A 27,134-nucleotide genomic window follows, 5' to 3' on the forward strand; every position below is an offset into this window, starting at 1 on the left:
GGAGGTGGGACGTGGTGCGAGGGGAAGAGTCAGGGGCAGAGTTGGGCTCCCAGTGAAGGAGGGGGAGGGATGAGAGATGGGGCGGAAGAGAGGCTCCCAATGCCTGGCCCCACAGGTGGCCCACCGGCTCCCCGTGGTCGGGGAAGACGCCCATGAGCTCCCGGAGATGGCCCCCGGAGCCCCCCATGCCTGCCCCCAGGGGCTTCCTTACTGGAGAAAAGCCCAGTCTTTTTTCCTCTCCCTGAACTTAGCATTGAATAGGACATGTTCCTTGCAGGAGGAGGGGAGGGCGCCCCAGAATCGGGGTAGCCGGGGCTTTGGGGGAGCTTTAGTAGGGCTTAGGGGGAGAGAAAGCTCCGAGGGGGCGGTCCTCAGAATCGGGGTAGCCGGGGCTTTAGGATAGCTTCAGTGGGGTTTCGGGGTAGAGAAGGCTCCGAGTCGGGGGGCTCTCCCGAATCCGGCTGGCTGGGGCTGTGGGGGAGCTTCAGGGGGGGCTTCGGGGTAGAGAAGGCTCCGAGTGGAGGGGGGGGCTCCCCAGAATCGGGCTGGCTGGGGCTGTGGGGGAGCTTCAGGGGGGGCTTCGGGGTAGAGAAGGCTCCGAGTGGGGGGGGCTCCCCAGAATCCGGCTGGCTGGGGCTGTGGGGGAGCTTCAGGGGGGGCTTCGGGGTAGAGAAGGCTCCGAGTGGAGGGGGGGGCTCCCCAGAATCGGGCTGGCTGGGGCTTCGAAGGCCCCACACTAGGGGTGGAGGTCGGGGAGGGGCTCCCCAGAAGCGGGCTACGTGGGGTAGAGGCTCCAGGGCTTCGGGGTAGATGCCGGGTTGGCTGTGGAGCCTGGGAGAGGCGGGGCGGGGCGCCCGGTGGGGGCGTGCGCCCGGAGGGGAGGGGGGAGGGCTTCGAGGGGGAGGACCCGCTCTTCCCCCGCCCCCATCGGGCGTCGTGGGCGGATGGGGTCCTCCCCTCGAAGCCTCAGTTTCTTCCCGCGTAGGATGGCGGATGCGGCGGCCGTCCCCGCCGACGTGGGCGCACTGCGCGAGGCCGAGGCGGCGGGAGGGGGCGGCGGGGAAACTGAGGCAGCGGCGGCGGCGCGGGGCGGGCGCCGGGGGCGGGCCGGGGGCGGGGGCGCGCGGAGCCGCAGGCCCCCTGCAGAGGAGGGGGCGGGAGCACGCGCCGGCCACGAGCCGCCGCTCCGCCCCCGCCGCCCCCCGCCCACCTCCGGCGCCGATCCCGTCACGGCCGCGGCGGTGCCCGTCTCCGAGCCCGCGGTCCCCGGCCCCGCCGTCGCCTCCAGCTCGTCCCGCGCCTCCGCCCGGCCGCCCGCCATGGGCCCGCCCGGGGGCCCTCCCCCGAGGCCGCTGCCGCCGCCGGCGCGGGGCCGAGGGGGGCGGGGGCGCGCGCGCCTCGACCGGCCCCGGGAAGGCCCCTCCGAGCGGCCCGGGCGCTCCGAGACGCCGCGCGCCCACCGGGCCCGGGCGCCCCCCGCCGCGCCCCCCGCCGCGCCCCCCGCCGAGCCCCCCGCCGAGCCGGGGGCCGAGACCCGGAGCGGGACCGGGACCGAGGCCGAGGCCGGGACCGAGATCGGGACCGGGACCGAGGCCGAGGCCGGGACCGAGGCCGGGGCCGAGGCTGAGGCTGAGGCAGGGGCCCGGCCAGAGGAGGACGGGGGGGCCGAGGCCTCGTCCTCGCTGCCCTCCTCCCCGGCCCGGGCCCCGAGCGCGGAGGCCTCCGGCTCCGGGGCCGCGTCCGGGTCCGGGGGGCGCCGCCGCCGCAGCCGCAGCCGCCGCGATGCCGCCAGGTGGGAGACCTTCGGCTCCAGGCGAGTGGGCGGGGAGGGGGAGCGGGAGGGAGCGGGTGTGTGTGGGGGGATGGATCCCTGCCGGGCGAGGGGACGGAAGGGGAAACTGAGGCCCCCCGTGGGGAAGGGGCTTGCTTGGGGTCACTCAGCCTGTGTGCAGGCTCGGCTCTGGTGGGGAGGGGGCGCAGGCCCCAGATCTGTGGCGCCCCCCCCCTCCCGCGCTCCGTGGGGACCCCGGCTTGGGGGGGCGCGGGAGCTTTTCTCCCCCTGTCCCCGGGGAGCCTGAGCTCAGCATCCCTTGGTGGGGCGCTCATGGAGGGGCACGTTGGCACTCGGCGGGGCTGGGGGGGGCGCTCGGGAGCCGGGGGGGGTGTAGGGGGGGCGGCGGGGGCGCGCTCCTTATTGTTGCGGGCTGCCTAGCCTCCCCAGACATTTAGTAACCTTGAAGCCATCCCTGCCCCCCTCCAATCAGTTGCCAAGGCTCGTCAATTCCACCTCCACAACAGCTTTCCTATTGGTCGGCTCTGCTCCACTCGGCGGCCACCAGCCTGCGGGAGCCCCTCGCTCCCCGCTGCCCGCCGCGCACCGCGGCCTCCCCATTGGCCAGCCTGCTCTGGGGCCCGCCCCCTTCCAGGCCATCTTCCCCCTCCCAGCCGCCACAATAACTCCCCCCCAGGCTGGCACCCCCCTCCCCCCAATAATCGGAATGGCTCCTCTCGTGATCCTGGCTCGGGGTGCCCCCCCCCCCCGCCGCTGTCATCCCTCCTGTCATCTCCTTCCTTTGCATTTGTTCGGGCTGTCCCTCGCCTTGAGCTTCAAGCCTTCCTCCTTGGGGCACCCTAAGGGGGCCCAACTCTAGCGCATCCCCTCCCCTCAGGAGCCGGGATCTGGACCCCTGCTCACCCTTGTAGGGAGGCTTAGGGGTTTGTGAGAGTGGGTGAGGCTGGCAGCTTCAGGGAGCCCACCTTGGCCTTGCCCTGACATATGCCAGGCACCCACCTTTGGGGGCTTCCCACTCATCCACCTTTTTGCCCAGCCCCGTGCCCGGCTCACAGGATGGGATGGGCCTATGGGGGAGGGGCTGAGATTCTGGCCCAGGCTCCCATGCTCTGTGGAATGGTCTGGTGGTAGAAGTGTGGGCCTTGGCACTGACCTCTGGTACCCAGAGGCCACTTTTCCACCTTTAAAGTGGGCACTGGGAGTGATGTACGACCTGCTTTCCACAGACTGTTGGCTAGAAGATGCCTTGTAAATGTTGACCTGATTGGCATTAGCCACAGTGGGCATGGCCTGACGCGGTCATGCTCTTCCTCCAGTCTGGGCCTGCTCACCCTGGGCACCTTGGGGCGACAGGCTGTCGTCAGTGAGGAGTGAGGCTCTGTTCATTTCTGAGGATGGATGGGGGCCTTGTGGCAAGCTGAGCTTGCCCTCTCCACGTCTCTCGGAGGGCAAGGAGCACAGGTGTTTCCTCAAGGCCAGGAACCTCCCAGGTGCAGGGATGAGCTGGAGAAACGTGGGGGCGAGAAGGCCTGTCCCGCTGTGGAGGACTGGCCAAGACCTCTCCTTCCTGGTAGAACTGAAGACCCTTGAGGGCAGGCATTGTCTTTTTACCTTTCTTTGGCTGCTGGGGCCGGGCTCCTTTGTGGGAGCCGGACCTCTCAGACCGCCTGCCCACTCTGAGGACTCTGGCTCCTTCAGCAGTGTCTGGCAGAGCAGCCTTCTGGCGTGTTTGCTTTTTTGAAGCCATCATTTCAGCTAGAAGGCAGTAGAAGTAAAGAGGTCATTTTCCCATCCCCTCCCATGGAGCCCAGGGGTACCAGGTTCAGGAGACCTGGATGCAGCCTAGCTCTCTCATTTCAGATCCCAAGGGGGCTGTCACTTTGCCCTCTGCCTCCAGGGCCAGCCCCCTTTGCTCCACATGGTGGTGACCCATACCCCTGGCCAGTTGGTATGTTTGTACAAAAGAGGTGAGTGGGCCCAGCCAGGGATGGCAGAGCCACCTGGGAATTTCTCCATACCCGCTTTAATTATGAGGAGTGCTATCTGTCCTTTGGCAGTTGGCCAGAGTGGAGTCTCACTTGGAAGGCCATGCCTGGCACCAGCCACTAGCCACACTGGGTCAAGGGCAGCTGTCACTGGCGCCCATCCTTAGCCATCCCAGCTTTTTCCTGCAATGAAATTCAAGTGCTGCTGACCCACATATCTTTGAGGCCAGGCTTCTGGGCCTGTTGACACTCCTTGTAACACACCGAGTCCTCTCCCTAGAGAGTTGGGCAGAGGGAACTCACTGCAAGTGACTCGGCTTTTCTTCAGTAGGAGAGGTGGGTGGATGCAGGGGTCCAGGCTGGGCCCCCTGGAAGAGTGTAGATTTTAGAGTTGGCAGGGCAGTCCAGGTGATCCAGTCCAGGCTCTTCCTTTTACAACCTGGGAAACTGAGGCACAGGGGCTTTACCTGGCTTGCCCAGTGTCGTGCAGTGAGGAGGCTGTTCCCTTGTTTCTGGACAGTCCGAAGGGTTGCAGCCCCCTGGTTGACTTGCTGGTGCAAGACGTCCCAAAGCAGCCCAAGCTGCCTCTGTGTTCACTCCCAGGCATGTTGGGGTCAGTGCTGGGGCTTGACTCTTCTTTGAGAATGGAGGGACCCAGGCAGCTAGGTGGCACAGTGGGTAGAGCCCTGGCCCTGAATTCAGGAAGACCTGAGTTCAAATCCAGCCTCAGAAATTTGACACTAACTAGCTGCGTGACCCTGGGCAAGTCACTTAACCCTCATTGCCCCCGCAAAAAGAAAAGAGAAAAGAAAAGAGAATGGAGGGACCTGGGCCCCAGGTGGTCCTTGCCGAATGCAGTGTGTTCTCTCTGCTGGCTGGGATCAAGTACTGGGCACGTTCCTAGTCTGAGGTCACCTGATTGGATGGGGAGGGAGGCCCTCCTCCTCCGAGTCCAGTCCCGTGTTGCTGTCATCCCACAGGAAGTGCTGGGCCAGTCACCTCCCATTCTTCCTACTTGTTCCCTGGCCTCTCCTTTCTGGCTGAGGAACCTCTTATAGCTGGCTGTCCTGGTGTCAGGCCCCCCAGAACATGGGAGAACTTGACCCGCCCTGGGGTCAGGAGACCCATCTCCTTGTCTGGCTTTGACTCATTGGAAGCAGACACTGGCTGTGCGCTAGGCACCGGGCTAGGCCCCGAGGATGCAAAGAAAGGCCAGACAAGCCAGTTTCTGCTCTCCAGGCCCCAGGTATAACATCTGCCCGGACAGCTGAGACACAAGCCAAAGCGCACAAGAAGTGTTCAGAGTAGACAGAGGTGATCCTGGAGGGGCTGGGGGCGGGGGGGGGGGGTGCGGCTCGGGCAGTGTCATTCTCGTGAGGTGATATTTAGCCTTCATCCTGAAGGAAGCTTGGGAAATTCAGTAGACGTGAAGAGGGAGAGCAGTCTGTGCATGCAGCACTGTCAGGACAAAGGTGTGGAGACAGTAAATGAAGTTAAAGTGTGAGGAACAGCAAGTGAGCCACCAAAGCCAGATTGTAGCTCGTGGGGAGGGGAGCCTGGGAGGGAGCCGCTGGTCAGGGGCTTCAGGTGCCTATCAGAGCACTTTCTATTGGACCTCGGAGGTCAGGGGAGCCCCTGGAGTAAGGGGCAGCCTGGGCTTGGGGAAAACTGCTGTGGTGCCTGAATAGGGAGAATCACTGCTTGGAGCAGGGGAGGCTGGAGGCGGCAGAAGCATTTAGAAGGTTCTGCAGAAATTCAGGTGAGAGATTGTGGGTCTCAGCAGGGATGAGAAGACGTGTGTAGTAACTGAAGCTGCAAATGGCCAGGCTTGGCACCGACCTCCCACGCACAGAGGCTGAGAGTCTTGGTGACGGGGCTGGGGAAGGGGAGCTGGGAGATGGGCAGGGGTTGGGGGAGAGATCGTGAGTTCAGTTTGGGCTCCACCGAGTGAGATGCCTATGGGCCATCCAGTTGGAAATGCCCAGGAGGAGCTCAGGAGGGAGGCTGGGTCTGGACACGGCTGACTGAGAGTTATCTGCCTAGAGAGAAGAATGGGATGGGGAGGGGGGAGCCGATGAGATACCAAGTAAGGTAGCATAGGAGGAAGAATGGGCCTGGCACAGGGCTCGGCGGAGGGGCTGCCCTGTGTCTGCTAAACATCTTTGAAGACCAGGAGCTCAGGCACAGTGGTCCCAGTGTGCTGGTCTATGAGCAAGGCCAGCAGCTGCCCATAAGTGGGATCCCAAGCTCCTCGGTGGGTGGAGGGCAGTGGAGCAGACAGAGCAGGTCTTTCCACAGTCGGCAAAGGGGGGCTTCTGTTTACCTGATTTCTGGGAGGGGATTTCCAGGACATTCTCTGCAAAGTCTGGTGTTAAGCAGCCCTCGGCTGATGACAAGGCAGAAGGTCTTAGGGCTCCAGGGATTCACCCCCCCCTCCAATCCGGGCAAGAGCCCACAATGGAGCTTGGGAAATACAGAGGAGTTCAACGGTCTTGTAGACCCCACTCTCAAGTAGTCAGGCTGCTCTTTTAAATCAGGCGGATCCCAGTGATGAGACAGTTCTCAATCAGTAATTAATAAACGATGCAGAATAAAGTGTGCTGTCATCTTCACATTCCCCCATCATGAGCCTGTGGAGCCCACATCTCCCTTGAATGTCATCAGGTATGATCAGCATCCACAGGAACTAGATTAGTGATGGGGCAATGGAAAGGGATGGTCATTGGCTTCACACTGGAGGCAAGGCTGGCTGTGAGAAGTCGGTTTACTGCTGGGCCCCTGACGAGTCCCCCTTGCCTGCTCCATCTGCATGTTGTGATGGCCCCGTGGTCTTTGGGTTCACCAAATCTGCTGGGGGCAGGCCCCCTCGTGAAGTCTGCCTTGCCTAGAAAATGGCACATGGGACAGGCAGACTTTCCATGCTTTCTGGGCAGTCCCCTGGTAGCCAGCTCCCAATACTCATTTCATCGCTAGGTGAGGTTCAGACACCTCGGGTATTTGCGTGGTTCTGTTCTGGAGTAGGGTCCACGGAATGGCCCCTCTGGAAGGGGGGGTCTTCACGGAAGGGCTGGCCACTTCCAGGGGTTCCTAGGTTTCTGCTGTTGCCCTTATACAAAACAGACCTTAATGCAATTTGATGAACTCTAGAAGTCCTCCCTGAGCATCTTGGGTGTGCTCCCTGTAATTACAAAAACAATCACTGGTCTCTGGTCTTTATCTCTCTTTAGCCAAAGCTGGTTCCAATTCCTGCCCCCCCCCCCCATATGATGACCATATTAACAGGATGTGAGAGCATCCATGTCCTCTAGTCAGTTGTAAGGCCACGTGGCCTGGATTATTTGTGATTCCCATGACAATTAAAATGATTCCTCAGGCAGTGCAGTGGAAAAAGGAGGCATCTTACTCACTCCCCCTCATAGGAGGAAGGGACGCTGTGGCACGCTGCGGCAGCATCAGTGCCGTCCCTTAGATTTCAGGTTTGGCTCGCACCAAAAGGCTCCATGATCCACAGGGCTCGGAGCCGGTCTCAGGAGCATGGGGGCGGGAGATGTCTTGTTTGCCAAGATGGGAAAGCGAAGTCACGAGGCTGGCATCCCCATAACTTTCCCCCTGTAGCAGCCCCAGGCCATGGGGCACAGGGCATTCCTCTTGAGGGATCGGACCCTGGGAATAGCAGCAGATGAAGGTCCTGAGCAGCCTTTCCTCAAGCCACATCGAGTCACTAGTTAGGGCGCAGGGCTGGGTTGCTGTTTGTCCCAGGTCTTCTTAAGCATCAGGACAGGCTGGCTCCTTCACATGAGAACACTTAGATTTGAGGCGTTTATTCATGGACCTCCAGTGAGTGTCTGGTTCAAAATGTAGCTTCCCTTTTAGTAACATTTATTAGCAACTCAAATTTCATGACTTTCTAAATGAGCTTAAAACGAAAGTCACGCATTATTGGTCCTAAAAGGGCTAACCCAGAATCTCTTCTGTCTCAGACACGAGAACAAATTGATCTCGTCCTCAGACCATACAGCCATGCATCTAATGAGATAAGCGATTAAGCTACACCATGCTTAAAAGTACCCTCGGTAATGAAATGATAGCAATACCTAATTTATATGGAGGAAATAACATAGCATCTATAGGCCTTTTTAAAAAAAGATGATGGAAAAACTATCGGGAGAAATAGCAAATAGCCGGGGTCTTCAGTGTGGCCCTGACCCCTAACAAAAAGGATAAACAAGAAAAAAATGAAGGACCTGACTATCATTTTAGAAAAAGTTCACTCTTTATATATATATATATATTTATATACACACACACATATATATACATACATACATATGTATATATATATATATAAATAATTATTTAAAGGGTAACTTGGAAATGTCTCCACTTTGGCTGGGAGAACTCCTGGTTCCTCAAACCAGGGAGTTTCACAATTAGGTGTCAGCAGCAGGCAGGGTGGGCAAGCCTTTATCCCAAGCAAGCCCACAGGACAGAGATCCCCCAAGAGGATGGGCTACTCTTCTTCTAACTGTAAATTATTATTTCCTAATTTTAAACAAAATATACCCTGTTAAACAACTAGCAGTTCTCAAATATACAGTAATATTATCCGACAGATTAACACCATTCATATTAAAAGGGGAAGTAATTTGCCTTAACAGCTTTTCTCAGCTTTCTTAATCCAAGAGAAAAGTTTGTGTGCATGAGCCAGTAAGTCAGTGGCATGCATTGAAAATCGTTCAGCCTATCTCCCTTGGTATTTTACTGGTCGTGGCCAGTGACCTCTAGGAGTCAGCAGTAAAGTGAGTAAAGGCAGTTACAAAAATGACACTGGCTCATTTACATGGTGCTTCCCACATGCACGCCAGGCTGCTCTCCGGTTCTGGCACAAGCCTGTTTTCTCTTGAGAACGTTTCCATTCGGATTCCTCGGTTATCACCTGAGCTGCTCCCTAACTTGGATCTCCGGGCAGTTTGGAATAGTAAGACTGTCTGCTTTGCCTTTTGGGAGACTGGTTTAGAAGAAGAGACCCCACTGAATATTGCAGAGTTTTTAAACAATCTTGCTATCTCTTGGTAGTCCAGGTACCAAGAAGCAAAACCTATATTAACCTAATGAGCTCAATTTAGTGCCTTTCAAAGTAACCATTCATTGTTTTAGGGTTTCTTTCATGTGGACAATAAGATATTATAACTTTATCCAAACATGGTTACAAAATGTAGATCACCGATTTGGTTGGGGGGAGGTGTCCTCAAACCGCTTATTAAATCATAAGAATTCTACATTTTAAGGCAAAAGGCACTTTATTATTATTATAACTCTTCAAAGACTTAATTGGGAAGTGGCCTCACTTAGCAGTATTCCACAGTAATTTAGAAAAAATTCACACAGCAGTATGTAATTAAAAACTTATTCTCCTAATTAAAAGAGAATTTCCATTTCTAATCACGTCTTTTATTTCTGTGGGATCGAAGCCTCTGCCTTTCTTCACTTGCCTAATTCTTAAGAATCTTAATAATCTGCATTCTAGTGAATACAAGTAGTTTTTTATAGTATTTTATTTTTTCCAATTGCATGAATACAAATCTTTATTACCCCAAACCAATTAATTGCCATACTGTCATGTTTGGGTGGGTAAAGGTTTACACAGTGCAGTTGATTTATTCCAGTTTCTTTGAGGCCTTTAGTGTTTCTAAGTGAGAGTCAAATAACCCCCCAAACAACTCGCTCAGCTCTTCATTGATGACCTTGGAGAAGGAGCCATCTCTTCCTCACAGTTCGCCTCTCCTTTGCCAAAGAAGCATCCACCCACCCGTTTCATGAGGCCGGAGCTCAACTATGGTTTTTAATTGTTTGGTCTGTTCTATAAAAACAGCTTCCATTTCGGTGCTAGCACTTAAATGGGGCAAGAAACTGAGAAGCACTTTTCCCTTGACTGTGAGAGATCTTTGCTCCTCATCGTTTCCTCCTCTTGTAAAGTCTGTGATATTTTCCAACGCTGTATCCAGTCAAGCACTTGGGATTTGGGGGTGGTCTCTCATCAAAAGGGAGTTAATTTGCTAATGATGTTAAATGAACAGAAATCATCACACTAATTTAAGTTTTATATTCAACCAAATCAAGTACAGCCACATAATGACTACTACAAACAATTTGAGAATCTCCATTTTCGCCAGAGTTCCTCCCTGACTGCCAAGATTTCCCATCGCAAGGCCCCTGTTCGCAATCAGCTTGGGTTTGAACTTTTCAAAATTAACTGAAAAGTGATGGTGAGACTGCCGTTGTTGTCATGTAGTTGTGACCATCACATCGATTTGATTAAATGTAAATCAGACAACAGTAACTCGGACGGCACAGTTAGACAAATCCTTTGGTGCTTAAAGACCCCGATGTAGCTTTGAAATAGCCTTCCCTGATGACTTCATACTGCGTTTACTAACTCTTTGATAGTAAAGCAAATTGTCACCTCTTATGATCTATTGTTCAAATCTTTCTTATTGTCAAACGGTCAACATTTCTGCTAGAAATAACCTTTGATTGGTAGCATAATAATTCCTTCATTGGAAATACCTGATTTTGTTCAAAACACTAACAGATATTAATGGGAGGGACCAGGAATTGCACTTAAAAACAGTGGCTGATGGAGACTGATTTTCCGAAGGGCACAAGGTATAACTTTTTCTCTCTTTCCTTTCAAGTCGCTCCAAGCCTAGGTCCGCTTCTTTTTTCTTACCATCCCTTACTATAGCCTTCACAGAAAAACATCTTATTTTGCTTACTTTTAAGTTGCTTCCTGATCCCCAAACAAGCTTTTCTCTCTGGGAATACTTTGGGATTCACCCTATTGTTTGGCTGATACCCGGGCTTGTGTGAAGGTGCCTTCAGGTTGGTCAGTTAAAACCGGTAAGCAATAGAAGGAGCTCCGGTTTTACTCACTTTGATTCCTTGGGAGACTGAAGGTAGTGAACTTTCAAACACATCCCATTTCCATCCTCCAGTAAATTTGTCAGGCTCTTCAAGGGCAGGTTTTGAAAGAATCTGTAACCCATGTGACAAAGGGATGCTACAAAGTGGCACCAGAGCCTTCATGCTCAGAGACTGAGGCACAGAGACTGCTTTGCAATTGATTTGCCGACCAGAAGTGGGAGTGGCTGCTCGCGCTGGGTGTCTTGGGCAGTTAGAGGTCTGTTTTCCGGCTTTAACTCTCCGACAGATTACTTTGACGTTAAATAGCAAATGTGCTCAGTTTAGACTCAGGAAATTTACTGTGATTTTACTCTAATTTTGCCAGTATCGTTTCCCCAAGTTGTTCTTATCTTAATGTTTCTCTGAACTTCACTGAGCCTCTCTTTGTTTTGTTTTAGTGAGGCAATGGGGGTTAAGGGACTGGCCCAGGGTCACACAGCTAGTAAGTGTCAAGTGTCTGAGGCCGCATTTGAACTCAGGTCCTCCTGACTCCAGGGCCGGTGCTCTATGCACTGCGCCACCCAGCTGCCCCCACTGAGCCTCTCTTGAACAGAGATTTGCCAATTTCTGTTTTTATCAGACTTACAAAGTTTACTGCTACCGTTCAGACTCATCAAAATACCAACAAAGGCACCCAAATCATGATTTAGGAATTTCTAGTGGCACCTGTGGGCGTGGGTCGGCACCAGGCAGCATAGACAAAGCCAGCACTTACACAAGGAGGCCCTTTAAGGAGCAATGGACATGTCCTGTAGTTCATTTGTCTTGTTCATAGTCTCGGTTGCACTTTAGCCAACATCTTCCTCCCTGGGTATCCCTAAAGACACAAAAGCTAAATCCCTGCTAGAGAGAAGATCTGGTGAAAGTTCCGTCACTCCAGACTCTTTGCTAAAGTACATACGTGGAAGAACTGAGGCTGACTAAGGCCTGGGAAAGGCCGGAGGAGAGAAAGCATCCAGGAAGTGGAGGCTTAGGGGAAGTTCAGCCTCCAGGAGAGTCCTCCAAGAGGAAAACCTTCTCCCCCATAAAAGTATTTTATTATTTTCCAGTTCCATGTAGAGATCGTTTTCAGCATTTGTTTTACTAAGGTTTCCAGTTTCAGTTTTTCCTTCCCTCCCTCCCCTCCCTCCCCTCCCCAAGACAGCAAGCAGTCAGATAGAGGTTATATATGGACAATCACATTAAACGTTTCTGCACGAGTCATGCAGGGCAAAAAGGAAAAACCTCAAAAAAGAAAAACAAACAATAGAAATAGTGTGGTTCAATCTGCATCGAGACTCCACAGTTCTTTTTTTTCTAATTTGGAGAGCGTTTTCCATCATGGGTCCTTTCGAACAATCTTGGACCATCATTGTATTGCTGAGAAGAGTCAAGTCTATCACAGTTGATCAACACATAATGTTGAGGATACTGTCTGTGTACAGTGTTCTGGTTCTGCTCATCTCACTCAGCATGAGTTCATGTAAGTCCTTCCAGGTTTCTCTCACATCTGCCTGCTCATCGTTTCTTATAGCACAGTAGTATTCCATTACATTCATATACCACAACTTGTTCAGCCATTCCCCAATGGATGGGCGGCCCCTCAATTTCCAGTTCTTTGCCACCACAAAAAGAGCAGCTATAAATATTTTTGTACATGTGGGTCCTTTTCCCTTTTTTATGATCTCTTTGGGAAAAAGACCTAATAGTGGTATTTATAGCCCTTTGGGCATAGTTCCAAATTGCTCTCCAGAATGGTTGGATCAGTTCACAGCTTCACCAACAATGCCATTAGTGTTCCAATTTTTCCACAGCTTCTTCAACATTTATTATTTTCCGTTTTTGTCATATTAGGCAATCTGATATAGGTCTGATAGGTGTGAGAGGGTACCTCAGAGTTGTTTTAATGTACATTTTTCTAATTAATAGTGATTGAGATCAGCTAGGTGGAGCAGTGGATAATGCACTGGCCCTGGAGTCAGGAGTACCTGACTTCAAATCCGGCCTCAGACACTTAACACTTACTAGCTGTGTGACTTGGGCAAGTCACTTAACCCCAATTACCTCACTTAAAAAAAAAAAGAAAAAGAGAATCAAAGGGTATGCACAACTTTATAGCCTTTGGGCACAATTCCAAATTGCACTCCAGAATGGTTGGCTCAGTTCACAGCTCCACCAACAATGCATTCGTGTTCCAATTTTTCCACAGCTTCTCCAACATTTATTATTTTCCTTTTTTGTCATATTAGCCAATCTGATAGGTGTCAGGTGGTACCTCAGAGTTGTTTTAATTTGCATCTCTCTAATCAATAGTGATTTAGAGCATTTTTTTCATATGGCAATAGGTAGTTTTGATTTCTTTATCTGAAAACTGCCTGTTCATATCCTTTGACCATTTCTCAGTTGGGGAATGACTTGGATTCTTTTTTTTTTAATATGTAAAAACAAATTTATTTATTTATTTATTTATTTATTTTTTTTCAAACAAGAAGTTGCGAGGATTTATTGTACAGGTGTGCTACACTAAGCACAAAGAACAACCAGTCCGGAATGATAGGAGTCCCACGGCACAAAATCAAAAAGGTTAGGTGGCATGTCCTTTTGTCAGGGAATTGTCAAATGGTGGTCCTTCGTCAGATGGTAGAGCTAGCATAGTGCTTCGTAGGGAGATGAAGTTTCCAGATGATTTCTGCCTTCGAGAATGTCACCAAGGGTCATTCCATCTCTGCTCCTGTGGCCTCAGTGCTCAGCACGGTCTGATTACTTGGACCTCTGCCTCATCTTTCTCCTCTTGCGTTTCAGCCTACGCATTCGCTTCTTCCTCCACTTGGCTCTCATGGCGCAGCGGAAATCGACAAGATGGCGCTAAGAAGAAAACAAATTTATTTTAACATCAATTTTAAAAAAAATTGTTCCAACTTCTCTTCCTCCTCTATTCCCACCCCCACCCACTAGAACTCAAGCATTTCAAAATAAATTATACATGAGTAGTCATGGAAAACATTCCCACATTAGCTAGGTTGTGAGAAAAAAACAGTCAAAAAACTCCCAAAACTTCAGACTAAGGAATTGTCAAAGAGAAAAAACATTTTTTAAAAAATGTGTTTCCAGGGGCAGCTAGGTGGCGCAGCGGACAGAGCACCGGCTCTGGAACCAGGAGCACCCGAGCCCAAATCTGGCCCCACACACCCAACACCCACCAGCCACATGACCCCGGGCAAACCACCCAACCCCAATTGCCTCACCAAAAAAGAAAAAAAAAAAGAAAAGAAAAAAAATGTGTTTCCATCTATTTCAGATACTATCACTTCTTTCTCTGTAGATGGGTTGCCATTTTCATAGTCTTTCAGGGTTATATTGGACCATTGCCTTGCTGAAAATAACCACATGCTTCCCAGCAGATCATTTTACACTATTGCTGTTATTTTGTATACAGTGCATTTCACTCTGCTTCAGTTCATGTAGGTCTTTCCAGGTTTTTCTAATAGTATCCTGTTCATCATAACCTAAATAAAGTACCTTAAACTTGACAAAGAATTTTCTTCGTATTAGCCCAGCAAAGTCATCATAACTATTTCCCTCCATCCTATTCCCTTCCCATGATATTTACTCTATTTTCTATCTTCTTTTAAACTATTCCTCCTCAAAAGTGTTTTACTTCTGACTGTCCCCTCCCCTACTCTACACTCCCTTTTTTTTCACCCTTCCTTCCTTATCCTCTTCCCCTCATACTTTCCTTTAGGGTTAAATAGATCACTCCTCCCAACTGGGTGTGAATGTTATTCCCTCCATGAGCCAACTCTGATGAGTTTAAGGTCTTTGAGCTAATTCTATGTTCCAAATTTTCTTCCTCCCTCCCTCCTCAACCCTCCCTATGACATCAAGCAATTCAATATTTCATACTTGTGCCGTTATGCAGAACATCTTCACCTTCCTTGGAAGTATTTTGCTTTTTACTACTCTCTCCCAGAATCTGCCTTTCCCTCCTTCCCCTCCCCCCCCATCTCCCTCCCCTCCCTCAGGGCAAAATATATTACTATACCCACTTGAGTATGTATGTTAGTCCTTCTTTGAGTCAATTCTGATGATATTAAGGTTCAAACACTCCCCAATTCCTCCCCCTCTTCCCCTCCCCTCCATAAGCTTTTTTCTTGTTTCCTTTATATGAACAACCTCTCCCCAGACCATCTCTCCCCTTCCCCCTCCCCCAGTCTATTTCTCCTACACCTCAACCCTATTTTAAGGATGTCATTATGGGTTAGTTAGGTGGCACAGTGGACAATGCACCAGCCCTGGACCCAGGAGGCCCCAAGCCCAAATCCGGCCCCATACATAAGACACCCCACAAAGAACAAAACATAACATCCCTTCGTATTCAGTTCAGTCCTGTGTCCTCTGTATTATCTTCCCATATAGGAATGTTAACAGTTTGATCCTTTAATATCCCTCATGAAGTCTTTTTCCTGTTTATCTTTTTATGCTTCTCTAGGGTCTTGTATTTGAAAGTCAAATTTTCTATTCAGTTCAGGTCTTTTCATAACAAATGCCTGAAAGTCTTCTTTCTCCTTGAAGTTCCATGTTTGCCTCTGAAAGATGATGCTTAGTTTTGCTGGGTAGGTGATTTTTGGCTGTAGTCCCAGTTCCTTTGCCCTCTGGAATATCACATTCCATGCCCTCCGGTCCTTTAATGTAGAAGCTGCTAGATCTTGCTTTATCCTTATTGGAGCTCCACAGTATTTAAATTCCTTTTTTTCTAGCTGCTTGCAATATTTTCTCCTTGACCTGGGAGTTCTGGAATTTGGCTATAATATTCCTGGAGGTTTTTCCTTTTGGGATCTCTTTCAGGAGGTGATCGGTGGATTCTTTCAATTTGTATTTTAGCTCTGCTTCTAGAAAATCAGGACAATTTTCCCTCACAATCTCTTGGAGGATGGTGTCTAAGCTCTTGTTTTGGTCATGGTTTTCAGGTAGTCCAATGATTTTCAAATTATCTCTCCTAGATTTATTTTCTAGGTCAGCTGTTTTTCCAAGGAGATATTTCACATTGCCTTCTATTTTTTCATTCAATTGGATTTGCTTTACTGTGTCTTGGTTTCTCATAAGCTCACTAGCTTCCATTTGTTCAATCCTAATTCTTAGGCAATTATTTTCAGCAGACAGTTTTTTAATCTCCTTTTCCATTTGGCTTTTCAAACTGTTGACTTTTTTCTCATGACTCTCCTGCATCGCTCTCATTTCTCTTTCCATTCCTTCCTCTCTTTCTCTACATCTTCGTTCTATCTCTCCTACTTTCTCTCTTCAAATCCCTTTTGAGAGCTTCCATGGCCTGAGACCAGTTCATATTTTTCTTGGAAGCTTTGGATGTTGGAGCTTTGACCCTGTTATTATCTTCTTCTTCTGAGGATGTATTGTGGTCTACCTTTCCCCCAAAGAAGTTTTCGATGGTCTTCTGCTTTCTCTGCCTACTCATCCTGGCTTACTGTTTCTTGGCTTTTTACTCCTTAAAGTGTAGCACTGCTTCCCGGACACACCGTTGGTGCTACAGCGTGGCCCAGGGGGTGATTGGGCTTCTTCTCAGCCTGCCTGGCTTGTGAGTAATCACAGCTGCTTTCTCTTTGACCCGGAAACAGAAGTCTGATTGAACTCTGATTCTCTATAGTCGGAAGCTTGGCGTGCTTTTACCCCTCCCCCACTGGGCCACCACCACTCGATTCAGCCCACTGGTTCAGACCCAGGGCGCTTTGCCCCAACTCCAGTAGATACTGCCTCCACTTCACCCCGGCCTACCTCCGAACCCCCTCACCTGTCCGTGATCGGAGCCTCAGAAGCTGCTGGTGCTGAAGACTCTGACGTGTTGGAAGCACTGTCCCTGGCTGGGTCCGGACCGCGCCTGAGCTGTTCAGCCTGATCAGTAGGTGATCAGAATCGCCCTCTTTTGCGGAGAAACAGTCTCACTCTGTTCTTATGTGCATTAGGCTGTTCTGGGTTTTGATTTTTACCGCATTATTTGGGCGTGAATGGACGGGTTTATCTGGAGCTTGTGGGAGTCACAGCCTCTCCTCCACCATCTTGGCTCCGCCCCCCATGACTTGGATTCTTATAAATTGGATTTAGTTCCCGATATATTTTAGAAATGAGGCTTTTGTCAGAAACACTGGCTATAAGAATTGTTTCCCAGCTTTCTGCCTCCCTTCTAATTTTGACTGCATTGCTTCTGTTTGTACAAAACCTTTTTAATTTAATGTAATCAAAAATCATCCATTTTCCATTTCATAATATTCTCTATCTCTTGTTTGGTCATATAAACTGTCCTCCTTTCCATAAATCTGAGAGGTAAACCATTCCTTCAAGTTCTTCTGAGACAAATCCTGGGACTGGAGGTGATAAAAAATCTGCACTGGAGAGAAACCGAGGCACAATGTTCCAAACATACTCATGTATGAGCAAGACTAGCAGTGAGCTAAGTGGGATCCCAAGCTCCTCAGTGGGCAGGGGGCATTGGAGCAGTCAGAACAGGCCTTTTACAGTTGGTAAAGGTGGGCTCACATTTAGCCTGATTTCCAGGAGGGTTTTCCAGGACATTCTCTGCAAAGTCTGGTGTTAAGCAGCCCTTGACTTAGGACCTCAAAGGACATCTTAAGGATCCAGGGATTTATTCCCCTTACCCCAATCCTCATTCCGGGGTAAGAGTCCACACTGCAGCCCAGAAATATAGGGGAGTCCAAGGGTCTCCTGGATCCCAATGTCAAGTAGTCAAGCTGTCACTTTAAATCAGACAGATCCTAATTAGACACAGTTCTCAATCAGTAATGAATACATAATCCAGAATAAAGCAGGGATCAGTTTCACCTCTGGATGAAGCAAAGGAGACTGAGAAGGAGGAGAATTAGGAAAGAGGGGAGGGGGGCTGGAGGAGGAGAGGGGGATGAACAGGACTGAGAAAGGGACTCGTGCATTTGTAACTTTGGCCATTTGGGGAATGATGTAGAGATGGGGAAGGAGAGGGAGAGTCTACAGCCCATGAAAGGCCGGAGAGGTTCAGGACCATGGTTAGCAGACAGATGGCTGAAGTGAGGCATTTTTGAGGATGGGGAGACCTGGGCATGTTGGTAGCCAGTGGGAAAGCAGGCAGTAGATGGGCAAAGATGGGAGATATGTGTGTGGGGGGGAACAAGGGGGCCGTCTGTTGGAGAAGGATGGAATGGGATTTCGTGCATAGAGAGGGGTCTGCATGCCTTGGGAAGGAGAAGGCCACCCCTTCATGGGGGACAGGAGTGAAGGAGGCATCTCGGTAGTGGGAGAGGAGGGGGCTCTCAGCCAGTGCTCTCATTTTTTTCATGTTCTCAGCGGAGAGGTTGGGAGGGGGGCAGCCTTGGGCAAGAACAGGTGGGTTGGCACACCACGGAGCCCTACCAAACCGAGTGCCGCATCCAGGAGAGTTTGAGCTGCCGTAAGCATCTTGTGCGGTCTTGGGCTAGCAGGGATAGGATGTTAAACCCTTAGTGTCAGTGGCTGGTTGGACTCTGTCCTTTCTGTTAAGTGCCCGGCTGAGTCCTTCCCTGGGCCTCCTGCTTCAGGGACAGAGCTGGGGCCCCTGGCTACTCTCTGGGGGCGGGGGGCAGCTTCTCTCCTCTTGGAGATAGCCTGACTGGGCCCTAGCCCCGAGGAGACGGTCCTTCAGTAAGCTTGTGTTCAGCACCCCCACAGGTAGCGTGCATCTGTGTGCAGCATGCTGGGGATGAAAAGAGAAGCAGGCTCCGCCCTCGGTGCTTCTGTGGTGCTGGGGACCAGGCAGAAATGTGCATGGCAGAACTTTGGACTGAAGGCGGGTGCCAGGGCTGAACCTGGAGGCAGTGAGAACTTGGAAGAAAGCAAGCCTTCTGGGCAGGAGGGGCGAATCACAGAGGTGGAAGCTGTTCTGGCCACTTGGGGCTGGAGTGCAGATCTTGGGAGGGGCAAGGCCAGCAGGGTGGCCTGGAGGCAGACTGGCAGACCTTTCCTCTCTGGGCTCCAGGCCTGGAAGGCTCTTCCTACTCCTCTCTGACGCTGGTCTTCCCTGGCCCCATGATCTCCTACCTGTCCTGTCTAGGGCTGTGCTCTGTGGGTATTTGCTTGCCCTGGGTTTCTTCCATCAGATTGTAACTGTCTTTGCCTCTTTTTGTATCCCAGTGCTTAGCACTGCCTGGCCCACAGTAGGGTGCTTCATAAATCTTGATGGAATTGGGTGAATTGAAAGTAGGTTCTTGACAGTAGAAGAAGGGACCATGTCCCCCAAAGGTGTTGTGTAGGGACATGGACTGTTCGCCCCATTGGTTCCCCTTGCAGGATGAGGGAGAAGGCAGAGTCTGAGGTGCCAGGGGACTCACCCTACGCTGAGGACCCAGTAGGGGCTGGAGGGAGAGGGAATAAAGTGTGATGGGCTGGTACTGACAGCCCTGCTTGTCCCTGTTTTCTCCATCACAGTTCCAATGTGTCTTGGCATCGTTTTCCTCAGAGAATCGTCTGCATTGTGGAAATTGTTCCCCTAGATTGTACCATCATGGAAATCTTCCAAGAAAAATAGGTGATGCTGTTAGGGGCACAGATGGTTTATGGCCAGGGCCGGGCCTCAGGAGATGGTCATTTTGGCAGGGATGTGGAGACTCGATTGGAGAGAAGAGAGATCGGGGGTCATTTCATTTGGCCAACCAGGCTAGATGTGCTTCCTTCCCACTGACCGGAAGCCTCTCCCATCGCTCCTCTGCAGCAGCTGAGTTGGACCTCCTAGGATCTTCTGGGTGTGCGCTCAGAGGCTTTCTGAAGCAGGAGCTTTGCTCCCTCCCATCTGCCCCGAGGCCAGGGCTTCCCACTGGGAGCCCATCTGGCCAGGACCCAGGATGCACCTGTGGTGCTTCCTGTTCATGCCATCCATTATGCCCAGCTGAGCCTCTGCCTGCAATCACTCCCACCCTTTGTTGCCTTCCTGCCTGTGTATGTGCTGCCCAATGAAGGTGGAGAAAATCATGCCCCGTTTCTGGTGTGACACCAGCTCCGCTGGGCCCTCGCCACTGCCAGGCAAGCCTACTCTGCCCCCCCATCAGTCCCCTCCCTCCCTACCTCAGCTGAGACCCTGCCTCCTATTTATGGGAAAACAGAGATTCTCCATGAGCTCCCGCTTCTCACCTCCTCCTCACCTCCATCACTCAGGCCCTTCCTCCTCCACCCCCATGCCCCATGAAGAGGCAGCCTGACTTCTTATCCCAAGGCTGACGAGTGATCCCTTCCATCCCACCTCCACTGCAGATCGGCCCCTTGTCTCCCCACTTTCCCTGTCTGCTGGCTCCTTTCCCTCCTGCCAACAAACATGCCCCTGTCTCCCCCATCCCAAAACACCCTCCCCTGACCCTTCCATCCCACTAACTGTCTCCCTATATGCCCTTTGGGGCCTCCACAGTCTCTCTCCTCATTTCTTCTTAACCCCTCACGGTCCGGCGTCCGACCTCATCCTTCCACTGAAAGTGTTCCCCAAAGTCCCCCGGTGGTCGCTTAGTGGCCAAATCCAGTGGCCTCTCCTCAGTTCTCACCTCGGCCTCTCTGCAGCCTGGGACTCTGGGGGTCACTCTCTCCTCCCTGACACCTCTTTCTCCCCAGCCTCTGACGGCTCCTCCTCTGCCTCCTTGGCTGGATCCTCCCCCAGATCACGCCCTCTGACCGTGGGGGTCCGGCAGGGCTCTGGCCGGGCCCCCTTCTCTTCTCCCTCTATTCCGCTTCACCGGGTGAGCTCATTAATGCCCGTCTCCTTGCCGAGGATTCTCACATCTGCCTTTTGGTGTCCCAAACTCTGATGATCTCCAACCTCACATCTTCATCTTCCTTTCAGACATTCAGGCTGGATGTCCAGTAAAACACCTTCAACTCTTTATATCCCAAACGAACTCCTCCCCTCCCTCCTAAACTTTCCTGTTACTTGGAGGGCACCCCCAGCCCCCCAGCCCTTAGAGTCTGGGAGGCTTTTGGTGAGTTTTATACGGAATATAGACTGAGCTTAGACTTAAGACGATTTGTTTTGTGTTTCTACTTTCCTATCCCTCTAATCAACATCACCTTGTGACTACCATACAATAAAAGCTCTAACTAGAAAACCAGAAGCTTCTTCCATTTACTAGTCTGGGAGATCAATTAAGGGAAAGGTTAAAGAGGGGAGATTTATGATCTAATATCCAATTTTAAAACTCCTCACTGCCACCCCATATCCAGTATGGTGTCAGGGCCTCTCCCACATGCCCCCTTCTCTCCTTGGATCCTGTGCTCACCTGGTGCAGACCCATACCATCTCAGCCTGCACTATGGCAATACCTGCTGGGGTCTGCCTGCCTCAAGTCCCCCCCTCCCAACTCCTTGGCACCCGGTCACCCTCCTGAAGCAAACACAAAATGCCTTTTGTAACCTAGCCCCCTCCTCCCTTTAACTCTTCTGACCCCTTATTCCCTAACACGTCTCTGCCATCCAGTGGTCCCAGCCCCCTGGCTGCTGCATGGACCTTGGCTCCATCCCTTGGCTCTTGGCGCTTTCTCTGACTGGCTCAGACACAGCCTAGGATGCCCCTTGCTTACTTTCAGATCTCATCTGCAGGGAGCCTGCCCCAAGCCCTCTCCACTCCAGGGCTTTCCTCTGTTACTTCCCCCCTTAGACTGTGAGCCCCTTGAGGGCAGGGAATGTCTTTTGTATCTCCAGCACTTAGCCCGGGGGTCTGGCCCCAGTTGCTTATTGAATAAATGTCTGAGAGGAAGAAGTCTGCCTTCCAGGCTGAGGGCAGAGAGCACAGGCAGGGCCCTGGCCAAGCTAGAGGTCCAGCTGTTGCATGCCTGCTCTTGAGAAGTACAGTCTGGGGGCGGGGGGGGGGTGTCTAGGTAGATCTCCAGTCTGTGAGCCTTAGAGGTTCTGCACGTGGCCGTGGCTGTCGGTCTGCACGTGGCCAGTGCCAGTGGACACTTGAGCTTTGCTGCTGCTGACCCTCCTCTGGCTGGACTTGACCATTCCAGGGCATCTCTGGTAGTGTTGTCGATGCCTTCTCTCTTGGTGTGTTGTCCTCACTCTCACGGCTCCCCCACCCCACCCCAATTCCTGGCTTTGTTCTCTGTCTCCCGAGCTAGGTGTGGGTCATGGTCCAGGGGTCTAAGGCTGTGCTCCTTTGGGTCGGAGTGGAAGTCTCGGAAATAGGCCGAGTGGTGGTAGCTTGTGGGGCCTCAGCCCCCAGTATGATTAATGCAAATCAGCAAACATCACCGGGGCACTGGCTGGTGCTGTGCCTGCTGAGACCCAGCTTCTGAGCCAGGACTGCCCCCCATCGGTCTTCTCAGGGTGAACAGAGTGAGGCCCTCAGAGCGAAAGGGGCTTCTGTTAGCCAGGCCTCCTGACTCCCACTGCAGGGCTCTGGGGTGCTCAGGACTGGTCTGGGGGGCCCTGGTCATCCTAACCTTGACCCCTGAAGCTTGGCAGGTGGGTTTGCTTTAGGAGGAAGTCCAGTCTGTAGGTGCCAAGAGCCCCTGAGTGGGGACCCTTGAAGGGGTTTTTCCTCCCTGCCACTGTGTTGGGGGGGCAGGGTGCAGGTGTGGACTCCCCTCCGATTGCTCCTCAGAGAGAGGGCCCGGCCAGCCTCACCTTCCTTCCTGCACGTTGGGGCAGAACAAGGGTTGGGGAGCCTGCTTGGAGCTGTGCTCTTTCCACCGGGAGGCCCAGAAATCCCTGGGGCTGTCCTGGCCTTCCTGGTGGCTGGAGCCAGAGGCCTGCCCTTCAGTGGGCACACAGCCCACCCTGCACCTGGAGGGCAGGCAGGAGGTAATGCCAACCGAGGCCAGCCAGCCAAGCTCCCCAAGGGGAAGGCTTCCTGTGATTCCTCAGGTGGGGCCCCCCTCCTCCCCCTCCCCTCTGCCAGGGACATCCCCACTGGGCAGGTTGCTCCTGCCCTGAGGCTCCCAAATGCGTGGAGGGAGGGAGCAAGGACAGCAAGAATTGGAAGAAATAGCTCAGAAGGACAGAATGACCTGTCCTTCTGCCCTGCTGAAGGGGGTAGGGGGCTGCTTCTCAGACCTGCCTTTGGCTTTTCAGGGGAGCTCCCAGTACTGGCTTCTCAGCTTCTTTCCCCCCCCCCAGCCCCACTAGGGCTGGCCTCACTCTGCCCTCAGGGGCCAGGGGATTCCTCCCACGGCTGTTCGAAGTATGTGGGCGCCTTGAGGACCTCGCTCCACTTTTCCTATCCTTCTTAGAGCTGGGGTCCAGCTAGCGGTGCTCTTGGTTCCCCAGAAGGGAGGACAGGTCCTGAGCAGGGGTCCCAGGAAGCTAGCAAGCTTTTCATTCTCGTCCAGTTAACTAGGAGATGGCCTGGGCATCCTTGGCCACCCCAGCACCCCTTCTTGGCAGTGAGGAGGCCTACCAGTGCCACGGAGCCCCTTCCCCTGCCCCACACTCCCAACAGCTCCTGGGAGTGCCCCATAGGCCCTTCAGGGTGAGCCTCCCATCTGCCCCTGAGCTCTTGGCAAGGGCCCCCCCCCCCCCCCCCCCCGCAATCTTTCTGGTCACCACTCCTTTCCACAGGATTTTCCCACTAACCCACCTGCTGTGTTCATGGTCCCTGAGACTGTGCCCCCCACTGTTCTCATTGTCCTTTCCTCTGTTTGGGGTTCACCCTAAAACCAACTGAGACTCATGGAGAGGGGTCCCACCTTGTGAGCCGACCCACCAGACCCCTTAGTTCTGTGTTGCTCATCTAGGCCCATAGGTGGTATAACAGGGTATAGAGTTCCAGGGACCTGAGTTCCAGTTCTACCTCGGATGCTTACTAGCTGTGTGACCCTGGGCAAGCCTCAGTTTGCTCATCTGTAAAATCAGGGTATAACAGTACCCACCTACCCCAGGATCCAAAGTGCAGGTCTGGGAGTGAGGGAACAAATTGTTGCCCTTGTTTTGCCCCCTCCTCGCCCCGCCCCTCACTCACCCAGGGACCCCGCCCAGCTGCTGCCCTCCCCCTGAAGCTGGCCACAAAGGACTGTGCTGAGGCCGAGGTCAGCTGTGAGCCCTAGAATTAGGTGGGTGATGGTGACTGTGCCTGCGCCGTGCCACGTGAGGATGCCAGGGATGCCCTTAGAGAGCTTGGATTCTAAGCAGGAGGAGATTCGAGAAGTGGAGAGGAGCCGAGTGGCAGGAGGGGTGCGGCAGACCCGCCAGCCCAGCCAGGCTGGGTCCTGGCAGGCTGGGTGGCAGGTGCCTGCCCAGGCTAGGGGTGGCTTGGGGAATCCTGCTGTGGGGTCATTTGCATAGAGCTGAGGATGAGCCTATGGAGAGCTGGCCTGCGGGGGAGGGGGGAGGGCAGGGGGGAGGAGCAGGCAGGCGGAGGGGAGCAGCCCAGGCTTCCCTCTCAGACAGAGCCGGGCCACCGTCATGGCCAGCATGGGGGAACGTGGGGGAGCTTCCAGCCCGGGAGCCTGAGGGCAGGCCGCCAGACAGGTGAGAGGAGGCTTCGGGAGAGGGAGCGCCCAGCGGTCAGGAAGGACCCCGTGCGGTCACCAAGCTTTGGCCATGGAGCAGAGGAGGGAGCAGGTGGACGGCAGAAGGGACCCGGGAAGGGTCTTTGCTGGGGTGGGGGAGGTAGACAGAGGCGTGTTTGCAAGGCGGGAGGAGGGACTGAGCCGGAGGGAGGGGAGGGGGGGTCCGCCCGGGTAGGGGAGAGGGGTAGAAGGCACCAGTTGGGACGGGAGATGAGGAGGGGAGAGGTGGGTTCTCTGCTGGGGGAGAGCCTTAGGAGGGGGCTACCCTCAGCCATGGACCAGGGACAGGGACCTCAGGACGGCTGGGGGGTGGGCACTGGCCCAGGCGGTTCACCAAGGGGGTTGAGACACGGAGGGGACACAGTGTAGCCGACTAGGGTGACAGCCTTGGAAAGAGCTAGGAGGTCACCCCGGGGACAGGGCGGGGGAGAGCAGGGGAGGCCTCCTCAGGCCCTCTCCCTCCCCCTCCCCCTTCCTTTCGCTGCCTCTCTTCTCCCTTCCTTCTTCTTGCCTCCTCTCCTCCTTCCTCCTCCTTCCTCCTTCCTCCCTCTCTTTCTCGCTTCCTCCTCCCTCAACCCTTCTTCTCGCCTCCCCCTCCCTCTTTCCCCTTTCCTCCTTCCTTCTCCCTCCCCCTTCTCTCCCTTCCCTCCCCTTCTCCCCCTTTCCCTCCTCCCTCCCTGCCTTCTCCCCTTCCCTCCTCCCTCCCCTCCTTCCTTCTCCCTCCCCCTTCTCTCCCTTTCCCTTCCCTTCCCCTTCTTCCTTCTCCTCCCTTCTTCTCCCCCTCTCCCCCTTCCCTCCCTCTTCTCTCCCTCCTCCCTCTTCTCCCTCACCCTTCTCCCCCTTCCCTCGCCCTTCTCCTTCCCCCTTCTCTCCCTCCTTCCTCTTCTCCCTCCCCCTTCTCCCCCTTTCCCCTTCCCTCCCCCTTCTTCCTTCTCCCTCCCCCTTCTCTCCCTCCTCCCTCTTCTCCCTCCCCCTTTCCCCCTTCCCTCCCCCTTCTCTCCCTCCTCCCTCTTCTCCCTCCCCTTCTCCCCCTTTCCCCTTCCCTCCCCCTTCTCTCCCTTCTTCCTCTTCTCCCTCCCCCTTCTTCCTTCTCCCTCCCCTCTTCTCCCTCTCCCCCTTCCCTCCCCCTTCTTCCTTCTCCCTCCCCTTCTCCCCCTTTCCCCCTTCCCTCCCCCTTCTTCCTTCTCCCTCCCCTCTTCTCCCCCCTCCCCCTTCCCTCCCCCTCTTCCTTCTCCCCCTCTTCTCCCCCCTTCCCCCCTTCTCTCCTTCTCTCTCTCCTCCCTCCCCCCTTCTCCCTCCCCCTTCTCCCCCTTTCCCCTTCCCTCCCCTTCTTCCTTCTCCCTCCCCTCTTCTCCCCCTTCTCCCCCTTCCCTCCCCCTTCTCTCCCTCCTCCCTCTCTCCCCCCTCTCCTCCCCCCCCTTCCCTCCCCCTTCTCTCCCTTCTCCCCCTTCCCTCCCCCTTCTCTCCCTCTTCCCTCCCCTTCTCTCCCTACTCCTTCTTCTCCCCCCTTCCTTCCCCGTTCTCTCCCACCCCTCTTCTCGCCCCCTCTTCTCCCCCCTTCCTCTCCCTCCCCCCTCCTCTTCTCCCCTTCCCCCTTCTCTCCCTCCTCCCTCTTCTCCCCCCTCCCTCTTCTTCCTTCTCCCCCCCTTCTCCCCCCTTCCCTCCCCCTTCTCTCCCCCTCCCTCTTCTTCCCCCTCCCTCTTCTCCCTCCCTCTTCCTCCCCCCTTCTTCCTTCTCCCCCTCTTCTCCCCCCTTCTCCCCCCTTCCCTCCCCCTTCTCTCCCTCCTCCCTCTCCCTCCCCCTTCTCTCCCTCCTCCCTCTTCTCCCCCCTCCCTCTTCCCTCCCCCTTCTTCCTTCTCCCCCCTCTTCTCCCCCCTTCTCCCCCTTCCCTCCCCCTTCTCTCCCTCCTCCCTCTTCCCTCCCCCTTCTCTCCCTCCTCCCCTCACCCCACACCCCACCAGCCATTTTGATTTCAATGTTGGTTTCAAAGTGAGCTGGTTTCACCAGCAGGTCCTGGCTCTTGGCCAGTGCTTGGGAGACTCTTGGCTTTGGTGTCAGAGCCCCGGGCGCATTCTCGGGAGCCCCAGAGAGGCTGTGTGGTGCACTGGATGGTGTGGAGTCCGGGAGAGCCGCAGATGTTTCCCCGCCATGAGACCCTGCAGAGCTGAATTTGGGGGCTTCTGTGCAGCCGGTGTGAGGGAAGCCTGAGGCCAGGTGCCCGCCCCCCATTGCTCACCCCATGACTGCCGGCTCCCTGACGGCTGACGCTTCCATTCCCTGGGGCGGGCAAAGGAGGACGGCCCTGTCCTCACCCTCCTGGTGCCCTGCGCTCTGGGCCACTTCCCACCTCCCTCACTCTCTACCCGCTAGTCTTCAGCCTTGCCTCTGGCTGCTCTGGCCACCCCCAGGAAGGGCACTCGCCTGGGGGCTCCTTCTCTGTGAGTAACACGGGGCTCTCGGTGGGGGCTTATAAGGTGCCCCCCCCTCTGAGCTCAGTGGACCCACGCCCTCATTTTCATTTCTGTGACCTATTTGCATGGCTGGACCTTGGGCTTCCCAGATCCCCTGCTTGTTAGCCTCCCTGCAGGTGTGGACTGGACCTGGGGCCTCAGCTGGCATCCTCCCCTCCTTCTCCCTTCTCCTGGCTGTTGTGGGGTGGTTGCCGCCTTTTCCTCTGCCCAGGCCGCTGGGGCGGCTCGCTCAGAAAGGACTTCTCATAGTTCTTGCTCTGGTGGAGGCGAAATGAGACTCCTTGGGGGGCTGCCCTCCCCAAGACAGATCCCTGCCTGCTCTGCCCCCACGGGGAACCTTCAGGTGCTGCCCGGCCACAGCCAGTTTGGGTCCCAGGCAGGATGTGAATTAAGAGGTTGAGGTGTCTTTGTCAGGCTTTTT

General features: G+C 53.9%; 1 protein-coding gene across 1 annotated transcript in view; it reads left to right on the forward strand.

Moving 5' to 3' along the window:
- Positions 1-1,710: 1,710 nt before the first annotated feature.
- TRANK1 (tetratricopeptide repeat and ankyrin repeat containing 1) overlaps positions 1,711-27,134 on the forward strand; it is a 67,035-nt gene continuing 41,611 nt past the window's right edge. Inside the window, 1 exon segment of the mRNA XM_043984829.1 lies at positions 1,711-1,813. The gene's annotated coding sequence lies outside the window, so the exon portion shown is untranslated.

This window comes from Dromiciops gliroides, chromosome 1 (genome assembly GCF_019393635.1).
Source record: "Dromiciops gliroides isolate mDroGli1 chromosome 1, mDroGli1.pri, whole genome shotgun sequence".
In the NCBI taxonomy this organism is placed as follows: Eukaryota; Metazoa; Chordata; class Mammalia; order Microbiotheria; family Microbiotheriidae; genus Dromiciops; species Dromiciops gliroides.